Below are 15338 nucleotides of genomic sequence, written 5' to 3' on the forward strand. Positions count from 1 at the left end.
GTGCGTCTTATACAAGGGTGCGTCTTATACACCGGAAAATACGGTACATTGCATTTTTTACGGCCCGGGCCTTCAAATTTTACTCCCGCTCGGCGATGTCAGCGCTACCACACTTGTTTGTGCTAAATATCGGTTCTGGTGCGTTTTTATTTACAGAAAAAGAGCATAGGCCTTGTTTACCACAGTTTTCGTAGCGTTGGGGCATCTTGAGAATTTAAACGAGCGCGCTCAGGGTGGAAGCGAGGAAGATGAGGGGAAAGCATCAAATCCAATCCAATCCCTTAATGAGGTACGGTGGGATCCCAGTGATTTTCCGTCGGAGACACGTGCAGGCTGTTCAGTTGTGGCCTAGTAACGGTTCCTGCTACTCCAGGCCATTGCGTTTTGTTCAACCAGGTGAGTGACTGCGCTCTGTTGATAGGAATGAAAAGAAATTATGGACGTCGCGTCTGCAGCTCTGGTTACCTACCTTGCAGTGTCGGTACAGCATGGTACAACCTGTCGTGACCACGGCGTAGTGACGAGGACATGATCAGTCTAGGCCTAACGGGCTCAGAGTAAAGTGCCCTAGAGCAGTTTATTTTTGCAAGAGGACTCAACATATACATGCACTTATCACCTGTCAACTTGATTGCTTTATTGTGCGGTGCCATTTTTGTTGGAGTGTAAGTAACCGTCGCACCAGGAAAAGTTGTTTGCAATAGCGCCGGGAACAGCAGTGGTAGCCATTGCTGACATAATAGCCACAAACGGTGGCCATGATGCAATCTCTCGGACTAGCATGGGAATCTGCACGATCTGTGCGCCGTTGGAAATTGCGTGCAACGTTTGGTGTAGCAGTTGGCAGTCCGGTTTCTTTTACACTACGTTTTGGGCGAGTACTTGCCCTGTAAATGCGAATTAATCGGAAGTACGTCTCGTAAGCGGCGTTGCCGGGCCAAGGAAGAATGGTTGCGTAATAGGTGTCCCAGAAGCGCCATATCTCGCCATTGGGGAATGGGGAGCAGCTATCATGTTTGGTCCTCGCCTCAAATATTTGCGTCAATTTGTCGTCGAGAGATGGCGCTGAAAATACATTGCATTTTTTTTTTTTTGTGAGCAGGTCTATCGCATAGGATTTGCGCATTTCTCAGAACATCGGGCGAGTTGCCCATCCAGTCGTAATATAAACCAAAACGGCTGACCGCCAAATGTCACATAGGTGCCAAAGTTGATCGTAAACAAGCGAGTGGTTTAGCCGATTGAAGCTATCTTCTGTTCTTCGAGTGTCAGAAGCTGTCTCCCGTTGTGTGGTGTTCCCTCGACTTCACTTCACTTCACTTTCACTTCACTTTATTTTCCTTAAAGACCCTTTTCCAGGGTGTTACATAAGGGGTGGGGTTTACAAAATGCAGGAATCAACAGTGCTTGAAAATGATGATGAACATGTTATGGCAGCAATATTATGGGGAAGGCCGTTCCAGTCAGCTGCTGCACGAGAAAAAAATGAGTTGGCAAAAACAGTGGTACGGCCACGTGGACGCAAAACTTGAAGAGAATGACCGATGCGATGGTTTTTCCGATCGCAGATGCACCGGTTTTTCCGAGCCACGGTTTCGTATTCACTGGGTGTCATTTATTTTCAGTCGCGGACTACTTGCGGCACTGCTGTCCCGCGCTCGTTTCTCTCGCGTAGCCCAAACGTATTTCCAGCTCTGTCTGAATCTGCCGGAAACACGTCGCATTTTCGCCCCTGGCAGTTGGCTGACCACTCGCACTGCGGGGGGCTTTGTGTTGTAGTAGCTAACGGTCGCCTGCCTTCGAAAGGAGACTGATGCTCCTCACGCCTGGCTGTACAGAGTTTCACACCATGTAATTCTGCGTGCTTTTCGTCTCCATCTCGGCACATGTCAGGCATTTAGCGTCCACACGAGCTCTGTTACTGCTCGTTGAGTCATTTCCGTGACCTTTCATCGGCCACGTTCTTGCATCTTCGGTTTATTTCCTTGAAATCCATCACATGCGGTCGCGTTCAGAGCCCAGCCTGGAGCGTTTGCTCGCGCTGTCGAGTAGGTACTGATCGGTCGGTTGGAAATTATGTATATTTTTTTAATTTCCCTGCCTTTGCTATTGGCTTAAGTGACTACCTGCTTTTGGCGTCAACCGATGGCGGAGACGGAACGCGGGGCGTGGCGTTAGTGCATTAGCGAAAGGCGGGAAATTCAAAAATGGCATGGAATTTGTTGCAGAATCGTTACAGTATACAGGCCCAGTTTGCGCTTGTTAGGCACTTCTACGACGGTTTCGTGGTTTTACCTATGCCGCTATGAGATACGTTAGGCCTATCAGAGTTGCGCTCGGCGGTTGCCCCGGACCCGCGGCGCTCAAGATAAGCAAGTGTTTGAATATGTTTTCTTGCGTTACGTGAGAAGAAACTCGCTATATCGGTGCTTTCAAAGCATGAAATTTGGAATTAAGATGTACAACCTTGAGCTGGTCGCCTTATGCGCGAGGTTTTGTGGAACTGTTTACTCGATTTTATTCTGCACGCTGTGTTGAGTGGCACGCAGAAAGATTCCAGAAAGGAAAGCCGTTCGCTGTGCATGCCAGACGAGATCAGGTGGCTACATATCATCGATGCTTTGTAGAGAAGCTGAACCTCCGCACCGCGTTGTTCTCGACTCATGCCGGAAGTGCGTTGGTTCACTTAGCCCTCTCGTGCTTTGGTGACTTTATTTTTTCCTAATGCACGTTGTTTTTGTAAGTTGTCAAACGTTTTCTATCATTGTTGAAAAAAAAAAAGTGGCGGATTATTTGGAGGACTCGGGGAAAATGCGGGTTAGGTCCGTTCGCACTTCGGTTTCGTTTCGAGGCTCGGTCTAAGAGGCCAGTGCGATAGCGGTGTGTTGTTGATCCATTGCTCACGGATAAAGTCGATGAAGACGGCGACATTTCAAAGCACAGAGAGTGAGGGACTGGCAGCTAAACACGCGGGATGTCCGGTTGCGGCGACGACGTAGTGGTCCGATGCAGTGGCCAGCGAAGCGGATCTGCTCGCGCCGCCGCGGGTTCGAAACCCACTCGCGGCCATAGAGTGTTGTGCACAGCTGGCCATGAAGACTGCTGGCAGGTGGGCTACCTGCCAGTGACTTGGGACAAGTGTAGGCGGAGCCTGAGGTTGGGTGTTTTCGTGCTAGCGCGCTAAAAAAGCCTTTAATTGTGACTGTGTGTACACCAAAGGGTGCCACCCATCCACATGACGATTCAAAATCCTAAATTGTGAGGTTTCATGTTCCGAAGCGACACATGGGCTATGAGGTATGCTGTAGTGAAAGGCTTCGGATTTTATTTTCACCACCTGGGAGTCTTCAAAGTGCATTCACATTACACAGCACTCGAGCGTTTTTGTATCCCACCTGCATCTAATTACCGCCAGTACCGCCGGTATCGAACCCGCGGCCATAGTATTAACAGCCGAACCATTTTTTTAAGACAGTCATGACGAGTGTATCGTTGGTAACGGGCTGAAATTGGTCTTGACGCAGCCGGCGCACTACTAACAAGTTTTCTCACTGCGGCATTATATATGCCTCAAAAAAATTCAGGGGGGCACTTTGTTGACCTAAGTGCGGTGAGGCGAAAGCCTTAAGCGCGGTATTGCTGCTTGTGTCACTGATGTGTGTGGTTAAGATGTTAAGCTTCGCCTCTAAGAGAGCAACGCGACAGCGTCTTGCAACGCTGCCAGGGAGTCCACAGAACGCCATCGCCCGTTTGGCTCTACGCCTTGGTCGCCGGTAAATTGCTTTTTGAGGAAAGGAAATGTATCTGTCTCGCATATCTCGGTGGACACCTGTACCTCGCCCTAAGGGAAGGGAGGAAGATGGGAGTGAACGAAGACACCGTATTCACTAGACGCGCCTATGTCCATTCCAAACCACCGAGCTGGAATTGCGGAGTGGTTAGCGTGCTCGTCTCGCACTCCGGAGACCCTGGTTCATTTCCCTAACTCGACCAATTTCCTATTCGGTTTTATTTATCTTTCTGGTCTGACCGGAAAGGTTAATTAAGCTAATTGGTTAATTAACTAATTAACTAAACTCAGTGCCACTTACTTGGAGCATCACTATATCACCCCTTTAATTGGTTGCATGGTTACTAACCAAAGTGTGACATTTCTGTCGACAACTACTGCTTACAACGATGAGGCATTAAAGGCATCCGCCTTAATAAAGCGAGTCCCATAGCCTCCCAACAACAACAAAAAAAAAAACAAAGAGCGGATTGCACGATCATTGGTACTGACCTCTGTTCTAAGCGCGGTCCTGCATGCAAGAGGGCCGCCTTTGTGGCTGGTAATGGGGTGAGAGGTGGCACCTGCAGCAAAAGGCATCCTTACCGGTCTACACTGCACGCACAAAGATGACACCAGACTTCGCAAGCCGCTGGTTGCATTCATCCTATCAATATCGTGTGGCTTCTATATGCCAATATGCGGAATGTGGATATGGACGTTCGTCTGTCTGCCTCTGTCTGCTTTCTCCCTGTGTTCCTCGCTGTCTCTCTCTTTCTGTCACTTTTCTTATCTCTTACTGTGCTTGGCTGCCTCAATATCGCTTTGTTTCTCCCTGTCTGCCTCTCTGGGTTATCTTCTCTGTCTGGCACTAATGTGTACAGTCGATGAGAAAATAAAGTCAACCACACCAGCGAGTGCGAGAAAAACCGTGGTGATGTCTACTGGCCCATTGGCCTGGCATCATGACTTCTGTTTGGGCATATGTACGCCACTTCTAGGTCTCGTCCTTCTGCAGTCGTCCTCTTCTGTTCAAGCTATACTCTCTGCTCAAACTGAGTGACACCAGATGACGCCGCAGTAGCCGTCACTGTTGCTGCGCCAGCTCACTGCCAGCGCTTACACTGCGCGAAAGTAATCCTGCACGCTTCGCTCTCTCGGTAGCTGACGACCGCGTTTTCAAAGGCACGGACCGCATTCATTTTCTGCACAGCGCAAAACCTTCCCATGCTTTCTGTTGACGATGTGTGCGCGGGCTCCTCTTCTAGGCTGATAATTCTCTGGAACAAATGTCGCACCTCACTCAGGTTCTTTGGCCACGGTCTCCCGTTGATATTCGCCACGCATTCACGTGGGATACTAGGCTTTCAAACAATAAGATTTTGTTGGCTACGGTCGATTTTTAGTAAATCATGTTTGATTCCGTTGCATGCTATGAAGATACTGCTTATGGGTGTAACAAGTGAAATCTATGAAGAAAACGCACTTGTTGGGTACCGTGCCGGAGTATCGAGGAACAAGTCATTAGCAAGAGGTTGCGCTGTGGGACATAATTATTTTCTAATGAATTTGGCCTCTGTGGGGGCAGTTCGGCCCGCTCACTGCAGCATTGAATCCCACCGTTGGCATACGGCATCCGCAAGCGCATGAATGCTGCAACGCCCCTCGAGAGTAGGGCGGCTAAACGCGTTTTCAGGACGCCCCTGGAATGTCAGCTCATTTCACGTCTTATCCTGTGGGCACCCCGCAATGGCTGAGGCGTTCTGCTATGTAGCAGAAAGAGAGTGAATGTGGCCGGCGCCCTTGACGCGATGGTCGTTAGCTACCGGTAGTGCGGCGGGCGGACCGCGATAAGACGCACTCGGCGATTAATTCTAGCAACACTCCAGCAACTTTGCTCGAGGCATATTTTTGCTTCTCGCACTATGATGGCGTCTAGTGCAACGTTGAAGGTCCCAAAGCTGGTGGTTTTTTTAACGTGCGGTGACATCGCAAAGTTGGCGGAGGTGTTAGCATTTCGCCTGCGTCGAAAGGAGGCTTAGATGCGCTCTGGTGACCTAAATTCGTTCTCGCAGACTAATTCCATGGCCAATGCGCCACCGCGGCTTGTGACTCACTGTGGTCAAGCTGCCTGTTAGTGGATGCGAATTATTTTGGAATGGTGACAGCACGAAAGGACGCACTTGGGAATAGTCCACGGCGCTCCGCCTATGGTGGCACCGTGCTTTCTCGAAGGGGCGTGGCCCATTTTGTATACTCATCTGTACATATCTTCCTTACCGTCGCCATGTCGAAAGACCCATAATCCGCTGATATACATATCGATATGCGTGAGTTTGTATTGTCTGTGTGGAAAAAGCTGTAGCTTTGTCTCACACCGGTGTCTTCACTTTTCTCACAGGTCTGGCACTTTTCTCACAGTCTGGCATAGAGACCAAGGGTTCCTCTGGTGAGATGACGGCAACTAGGAAGACCTGTGATGATAATGAGACTGCAGTTCCCCCTGACATAGGTATGGCAGCTTCTGATGATAAAGTAACGGAAACGAGGTCGACCCCATCTACCAGCACGGCCGTAGTAGCATTTGGCGCAGAAACGGGTGCACGTCCGAAAGAGCGGCAGTGGAGACGGTCCAGGCCATCGCGGGATCAGCGCGGCAGAAGTAAAACCCATGCGTGCGGAGGGAGCAGTAGTGACTCTGAGCCGGAGAAGCCGTCTCGCGGGCCAGTGAAGTTCAGTTTCGTTGGCTCATGCTCATCCTCTTCTCGAAGCAGCAGCAGCAAAATTGTGGGGCTCGAGAGTAGCTCCTTGAAGGACGGGGTGCCGAGTCTACAGACTGTCTTCCCACCAGTGATGATCCCACAGGGGCAGATGGAAAATAAGGAAACGATGATCAATGCTTCGACCACTCTGCAAGCCCTTTATGATCGCAGGGACAATTTGGTGGGGTGGTCAGCAGACCAAATGAGGGAGGTACGAGATTTGAAGAGGGAAAAGTTTCAGCTACAGGAACAAACCCATGCCCTTCGTGGACACCTGCTTAGACGAGACGACGTCATGAGGGCGAATGGCCTGCTGCCGATTGAAGAACCTGCATTCCGAGTCACTCAGAATTTGGCCGAACCGCCGCGCGGCACACTGCTGTGGCCTGAGCCGTATCAGCAGAGCACATCACGTCAGGACAGCTCGCAAGGTGAAGAGCAAGGGAACACGCCGGAGGTTGCCCTCGACGCGTCGAATGAGTACAAAGCGAGGCTGAGAGAAGCGGAGAAGGAGAACGCTATGCTCACGAAGAGAATTCATCTTCTCACAAAGCTCTTGTTGGAATACTGAAAAAAAAAAAAAATGGGAAAATCCGAAGAGCTCTGAAACGAGCTCGGATCAGAAATGACAAACGCCTTCGTGAAACGCACAGAGCACAGTTGTTTAGTTTAGTTTTTTGTTATGAACTGTGCCTTAAAGTGGCTTACTTAAAAGCGCATGCTTAAATGATCACCCAGAAGCTTCGCTTTTGTGCTTCGTCTATGTCTGTTCCTTTCATGTTTGTCCACTTTCTATTGAGAACCATTGCGGTAGGCATTCACTGAGTGCTTCTTGTGTGCAATAAACGGTTTCCTGGTGCCTGTGTCCTTTGCTGTCGTGCTGCCGGCCATCGTCACTGGCCAGAAGCCTTTTGCGGGCTGGTCAAGCAGTGATTTTATTTAGTAAGCAGCATGTATTGCGTGAGCAACTTGTTTTTTGGTGCCACCTAACGCATCTTCCTCGCTACCTTGTCATCCACGCTATAACGTGAGTGGACTTTTACCGCTGATTCGAGGCCGTCCCTCCACACTTCTGCCTTCAAGGAAGTGAGGGACACCTCGCCATCTTCACCTAGAGAATATGCATGAACATCAGGTATGCCCTGGACAAAAAAAATAACCCATCAGTTGGCTGCTACTTGCAATGTCACTTAGACTGTTGAACTTTTTTGGACCAGTTCCGCAAGTTCGGAAATGTTGAAAAAAAAAAAAAAGATGTTATTTACATTTTCTGTTCAAAAGCAACACTTCTGAATGGGGAATGCGTGTTTTTATCGACGTCAGTCTCCTTTTCTGGGTGCATTCAAATGCAAAGAAAGGAGAACAGAGAGAGAAACTCGTGCCGGTGCGCATAGGAAGGCACTAGAGGCACTCGAAACATTTCTGAGCGTCGCGCCATCTCCAGGCGTTTTCTTTTCTCTTAAAAGGGAGAGGAGAAATGCCGCAGTTCATCAGCCAAGTTGATGCCGCGCATTGCAGTAAAGAATCGTGAACAGCAATTATAACCCGATGTTACTTGTCCTTCTGATGTCGGTACCATCAATACGCTGTGCAGGCGCCATTACGAAGGCACGGTCGTTGCCGACCCCAAAGCATTATGAATAATTAGAGCAGGAGGGGTTTGCTTGATAAGAAAAAAAATACTTATGCTTAAAAGTGGTGACAACTTTTCTACAGCGGACTTCTTGCAAAAACTCGACAGTTTAAAGTAGATCAATGGGAGTGCAGTGGTTACGTTGCAGGAGAGCAGATGGCGCGACGTGGCGAAGGCGCGCTTTGTTTTGAAAGAGATAGCGTTATGAGTGAGCTTCTGGGAGTGATGGCCCTCGGAGTGATTATGTAAGAGGAGGAGTCTAGCATCTCTTCCGTCACTGCCGAATGCACTTTCGGAGTGGTGTTCATGGTCTGTTTGGGAGACAAGAATTAGGACTTGCTTCATGTGTGTTTGCAGCGCGTGCGCAGTTATTTCTCAAATATACCTCAGAAGCACAAGCAGCCGCACCGACGCCTCAGCACAAGGCAGAGGCTGCAGGGTGGACAGCTGGTAATTTTCAGAGTTAATTTTTCGGAGGACACCAATTTCGCCGCTAGGGATGACGGTGGAGGATGTCTGCTTGCGGGGAATTTCTTCTTTCATCTCCCTCCAACTCTTTCTGTGACAAATCAACGTTGCGCAGGGGCAGGCACAGAAAAAAATAAACGCCTTGAATATAACCGACGGCCTGTTGCTCGGAACGGCAAAAAGGCCATACCTGTTGTTCCACCGCAGCGGGTGCGGTGTTTGACGTCAGTCGTATTGAATAAATAAATAAGACAAGAACGCTGAACTTGCACATTGCCATCTATTTTATCATTCCTAATTGTTCGAAATGTTTTTTTTTTTTGCGCGTATGGTATGGATGCATGTATTCACGCTAAAAAGTATACTTGAGCAGCCTATTTCTACGGGTTTGTTTGTTCATTATCATCATCATCAGCCTGACTACACCCACTGCAGGGCAAAGGGCTCTCCCATGTCTCTCCAATTAACCCTGTCCTTTGCCAGTGTCGGCCACTGTATCCCCGCAAACTTCTTAAACTCACCCGGCCACCTAACTTTCTGCCATCCCCTGCTACGTTTGCCTTCTCTTGGAATCCACTCCGTTACCCTTAAGGACCAGCGGTTATCTTGCCTTCGCATTACATACCCTGCCCAAGCCCATTTCTTCCTCTTGATATCAACTAGGATATCATTAACCCGCGTTTCTTCCCTCACCCACTCCGCCCTGTTCCGATCTCTTAACGTTACACCTATCATTTTTCTTTCCATAGCTCGCTGCGTTGTCCTTAACTTAAGCTGAACCCTGTTTGTTAAAAGAAAAACTGGTAATGGCGGAAGAAAAGGGGACACAGAAGGCACACAAAAGACAGGACTGACGCTTTTGTGTGCCTTCTGTGTCCCCGTTTCTTGCGCCATTAGCAGTTTTTCTTTCAACATGAACCAACTCGCCCAAACTAGAGTTTACTTGACCTCTTTGTTGGCCTCCACGTTTCTGCCCCATAGGTGAGTACCGGTAAGATACAGCTGTTGTATACTTTCCTCTTGAGGGATATTGGCAAACTGCCATTCATGACCTTCCAAAGTACTCCAGATAAGGGATCCCTTAAAGGTAGTTAGATATCATCAAGAGTTCAGTTTCTTCACACTGTAATTACCTATTTCAAAATTGCCAGCTTAATGAGCAAGCTACGTCTGGAAATGAAGCACAGCTGCTCCAAACTGCTCTAAAAATGGGGGCACTAGGCGAAAGCCTTTGTCGCGGTACATCGACTGCCAGTGACTGCCGATGTTTGTTACGGCTGCACCGCTTGGGAGTCATCCTCCTCCACTAGCTGCCGCACACCGACTGACGACGGAACAGCGCTCGACGCCGCTGCCGGCGAAGATGACGTCACCTTTTGGCAGCTGCGCTCGTCGATGAGTCACCCCAGGCACTGTATGTAACGCCGGACGGACGGACGAACGGACGGACGGGAGATTGAGCCCTTTCACCTTAAAATACATTTTTGGGTGTTCCAGCTGTTGCTACAAATCATGGTTTGGCGGCAACACCACTGCCTTCCTTCCCTTAATTGCCCAGCTGTCCGGGCAGGGCCGTTGTGTACAGCAGCAAATTATGAAGCCGCGCCTTTGCGTGTGCATTGGAATACCCTTTTCCTCCGCTGCCTCCTAGCTGCTGTCGCGACGACGTGGGACACGTACGGCGAATGTTTGAGTGAGCGTGGCAGCCCCGCATGTCTATGAAAGCGAATGCGGTGTGCTCCTGATTTGTTTCTTGCCAGGCTTCGTGCGGCGATGCAAGCGAGTCCCGGCTGAGGTGACAGCCGTCACGAGTATAGCTGGAATTAATGGAACAAAGTACAAGGATATCGCTGAAATCGGAGCAAAACCAGGGCAGAAAATGTGACAAAAAAAATCTGTGGAGATTTTTGGGACAACGCGGGTACGCGTGAATGCTTTCGAAATGCTTTTTCTTGCTTTCAGATATTAGCGGAAACAAAATGGTGTTTCGGGGGTGGTGGTGGTTGTTGGGCTCAGTAGCCAGGTGGGTGTTAATTTTTGCACCGAAGCGCTTCTTTTACTTTCTCCGATTGAAGACAACTGTATCTCCAGGGCCTGTTTGCTTTGTCTTTCCTCCGTATTTATATTATTGAAGTCATAAAGGTAGTTGTGCCTCTACAGCTCTACAGCTAAGAGATATGTATACATATGAGAGCTCGTTTTATGTCCAGGCCTTAAAAGGGTACAGACAAACTTTTTGGGTGTCCGTTTTTTTTTTTTTTGCCCAGAAGTCATGAAAATGTGCTCAAAACACCAGTGCGCATCCTTAATAATTACAAACGACCTTATATCGCTTGGTCTGCGCCAGAGCTGAAGTGCACCTTGATGTCATGGTTAACCGGCCAACCTGGGCTACCACATTCCTGATGACGTCGGCGTCGCCGACCGCTGGGTTCGGTTATAAGAGGACGTAATTGCAGGCCAGTTGGTGAGACATTATAAAGAACAAAAACTGCAAAAGGAGACAGGAGAGGGGTTGTCGCCTGCCTCTTTCCCGTCTCCTCTTGCGCTTTTTGTTCTTTATAACTAGGTTCGGTAACGCCACAATAAAGTGCACTTTGACATCACTCGATACAGCGGAAAATGCCGAGTGGCTCCTCGGAGAACATTCAGAATTATATTAAATTGTGTTCTACAAAAACGTTGCGATAAAAACTTGCTAGAGGCATCTCCTCACGCCCATGAAAAGTCATTTTGTTTCTTTGCGTTCGAAACTTTAACTTTTATCTCTATCCGTGCAGCGCCTATTGAACATTGTAACCCACTAACGATGGATGCGAATGCGAATTTCAAACGCGTCCGCGTCGTTCTTGAACTCTTTTGTTCTTCAGCCTCGAAGCCAGAAAACTGCAGTTTAATTTTCTCTTTAGTTTTTCTTTTTTTTCGCGTAGCTTTGATTTTTGGACCGCTTACGAAAACAGCGGGGAGCACAGAAGTTGAGAATGGTCTTCTTCGCCAGCGTGGGAACGCACCCTTTTCAAAAGAAAAAAATTGATGGTCGATTTGAGTAGTTAGGCCAAGTGCGAATTAGGTGTGCTAGCTAGCAGTTCGGTTTTCACTTCGGTTTTCACGCGGCAAATCTCGAGATCCACGGTTGATTTTGTCGACAATCTATGCAGCAGTGACTCTGAGGATGCTGCCTCAGACATCCAACTTCAGTTCAGAGGGCGAAGAAGATCCGAGGAACCAAGCCAAAAAATCGATCGGTGGCAGCACCGCGGTTAGTTCCTGATTTGGGCCCGTTTTGCCCGACTCAGGGGCCTTTTTGAAAAGGGTTACCATATGGTCTTATTAGTAGTGTTTCCACATCATTTGGGCAGGATTTCATACTGCCTGCGCTGCGAAGGATTTACCGGACTGTTGTGCCCATTGGCGTGCCCAACTATGGAGCCTGAAGATGATTGTTTTCTAGCCTGTACGCTGTTCGAGTTATAGTACTTTGATTTCTTTAAGAAATATTTGCTATTGGATAGGCCAACATTTTGTTTCATTGCATTTTTTCTTTTTCTTTTTAGCTACGGGAATATCTTTGGAAGTTTGATTCAAATTTTACTTAAAAACCTTGGTTTCGCTAATAAATTTCATAATACATGAAACACTTTTAACGAAGCTCGTATTGTTAAAACAAATGTTTAGTCTGTTTCGTGGATTTATGCGTAGGAAATGCGAGACCATCGCTACTTTCTCATCCCTTGAGGTATAGTTTTGGAGCCTATAGAGCAAGAGATGTAAAATTTCGGAAAATTTTGAATGCTGGGAAGAACTAGGGAAAAAATTGCTGGTCGATTTGAGTAGTTAGGCCAAGTGCGAATTAGGTGTGCTAGCAGTTCGGTTTTCACTTCGGTTCTGGTGTTCAGATCCAGTGTTCCTGGATAGCAATTGTTCGGGTAGCATAAGGGTTAATGTCATCATTGATTCGTTAGGAGGCGTTGGCTCCGCCCCCTGGAGAATTCCCACGCGCGTCGGCGGTGGGCGGACGGGCCGAGTGCGTGGAGCCGGCGGACCGACATTTCAGCGTGCAAAGAGTGACGAGAGGAGAGGGGAAGGCGCGAACACGCGGAAATTCAAATTTTCACGACAAATAACTCAACTTCCACAAAACGCATAAAAAAAAATTATGCTGGAGGATATTTGTGACGCTGCGCCCTTTAGCATCCTAGGCATATCGCATATTTGTTGAGACCCCCTTTCACAGCCCCTTTAATGCCATCATTGGGAACCGGAAAAATGATCTTCCCTCTGAGCTAAAAATCAACGGGGTGAATTATGCCGGAGTCTCGCTTGCCAGTATACTCAGTAAACACTTTTTAGCTGCCACAACATACCAATCTTCTGTTAGCTAGCTGTCATTCAACTCGGACTGTGGACTCATACTTTCACTCCTGCAGTACTGATTCTATATTTTTGTCACCTACTTCATTAGGCGCAGTTCTTTCTATCATTAATGCTCTAGAAACACGTGCTCACCTGGAGGTGATGAAGTTTGTTGTTTTTCCTATCAAATGTGCTGTTAATATTATTGTATATTTGTAATATAATATTATTGCATATTTGTAATAGAATGCTGCGCTCTGGTGCATTCCCCAGCGAATTAAAAGCCGCGCGTGTTGTCGTGTTATTCAAAGGAGGTAACAAAAATTACCCGAACAATTGTCGCCCTATTTCTGTATTACCCCTGTTTTAAAAAGTAGCTGAGCGTGTAGTTTTCAGGCGGCTAAGTACTTACAAGCTAAACATCAAACCTGTCTCCAACAGTATGGCTTTCAGGCTGGTAAATCAACCCAATCAGCTCTGTTACATATTAAAAACTCTATAATCCCTAATTTTGAAAATAGGCCTTTTTTCTAATAAGGGAGCAATTACTCACTGACATTCACCCGAGCGCAGCCGTTCGGCTACAAAGGAAAGCTACACAGCTTTCTCAGAAACTTCGTAGTTAAAGAAAAATTCGTGCTGCTCCGGGGTTCGAACCCGGGACCACTGGAGCATTCGCTCTACCAACCGAGCTAGCCGGGACGGCAAGCTTATGGTAGGGCAAGAGCGAATTGATCAATAACTCGAAGTGAGAACTGTGTTGGTCAAATGTTTAGGGGAATCACCCAAGGGTGGATGTCAGTGAGTAATTACTCCCTTATTACAAATCTACTCCTCCTTGGGGGACTCCCCCAAATATTTGACCAGCAGGCTTTTTTTCTGTCGGAATTTTTTCTTGATTTGTGCAAAGCCTTTGATTCTGAGAAGCATTCAATACTACTTTATAAATTAGAGACTTATGGGATCTGCTGAGTAGTGACTGCACTTTCGGAGAGTTATTTAACCGAACGGATTCAGAATACTGAGATTCACGATGTAAAATCCAGTTTTGGTACTACAAATTTCGGTGTCCTTCATGGTTCAATTCTGGGACCACTTTTATTTATTTTATACATCATTGACATTGTCAACATTCCATTAACTCCTAATATTATGATGTATGTCGGCGATACTAATGTGTTTTTTTTTCTGGCTCCAATCTTCAAGTACTTGAATAGCAGTCTAATGCCTGGCTCAACGAGTTAGCGGTTTGTTTCTCTGTTAATCAACGTCAGTTAACCGTCAATAAAACAAAGTTTACGCTCTTCTATGTGAAGAACAATCCAATATATTATGACATCAAATTAGTTTTTAATGACTTGAACATCGAGCAAGTCCATAGTTGCCGGTTTCTTGGTGTGTACTTTCGCAGTGATTTGGGGTGGACAGATCATGTAAACTACATTAGACCGAAAATGGCCAGGTCTGTCTGTGTTATCTATCGTATTAAGCATCTGCTCTCACTACAGGTTAAAAAAAACAATTATATTTTGCTCTTGTTCATTCCCACCTTGTACACTGCAACCTGGTGTGGGGTACCTGGAACAAAACCGATTCGTATAAATTGTTTTCACTTCGAAAAAGAGCTCTACGTTATGTTCCAGCGCAGCTATCGAAACAAATATTTTCGAGACATTCAATGTTCGTAATTTCTTTCATTCCTATAATTTGAGTTTGGCTGTTCATTATTTTTATAAAGTGAAGAATAATTTCATTTCTTTCCAAAATGCTTATTATTCAAGAAATGTTACGTATGGTTTACGTGCGGTTGCCCTATCCACTACAATACCTAGAACTAACTGCGGAAAACAAATTATAAATAACCAAATTGTAACCTTGTGCAATGCCTATCAGTCTCCTGTTGAAACTGCTTCAGAAAGTCGTAGTGTATCTGTGCTTGCTGTGTAAAGTTGCGCTCTCCGGGAGTATGCTGTCTAAAGGTGACTGCTCCAAGGAAAAGAAGGAAGCTGACAAACAAGCCGATGAGTATAACTTTTAGAAACGCCTGTTGAGCAGACTGCACCACAGTGCCAGATGATGCTTAATGAGGCGATGACACAAACGATATACATCTGTGGGATAGTGTAATTTGTGCCAGGACTCGACACTGGCTTGAAGTCTTCGAGCTTAAAAGGCCCACATTTGAGCCGCCGTCAATTGCACTTGAATATGATGGGTGATGAGGCAAACAGTATAAAGAATCGTAAAATAATATGAACTCTCACGTGGTGCCCTCACATATTGCATTGCAGGCCAGTACTCTAATTGCACTTTGTTTCTCTATCGTCACCACGCTAAGCGCTTAGCGGCTGGG

The 15338-nt window shown here is 47.1% G+C and overlaps 1 long non-coding RNA gene across 1 annotated transcript; it reads left to right on the forward strand.

Moving 5' to 3' along the window:
- The first annotated feature begins 318 nt into the window (after nucleotides 1–318).
- LOC149353835 (uncharacterized) lies at nucleotides 319–7390 on the forward strand. The gene is made up of 2 exons (XR_016289604.1): nucleotides 319–396; nucleotides 6171–7390. It is a non-coding gene; the product is annotated as an uncharacterized LOC149353835 (long non-coding RNA).
- The last annotated feature ends 7948 nt before the right edge of the window (nucleotides 7391–15338 follow it).

Source organism: Amblyomma mixtum, chromosome 3 (assembly GCF_055824585.1).
Source record: "Amblyomma mixtum isolate Tamu chromosome 3, ASM5582458v1, whole genome shotgun sequence".
Taxonomy (NCBI): Eukaryota; Metazoa; Arthropoda; class Arachnida; order Ixodida; family Ixodidae; genus Amblyomma; species Amblyomma mixtum.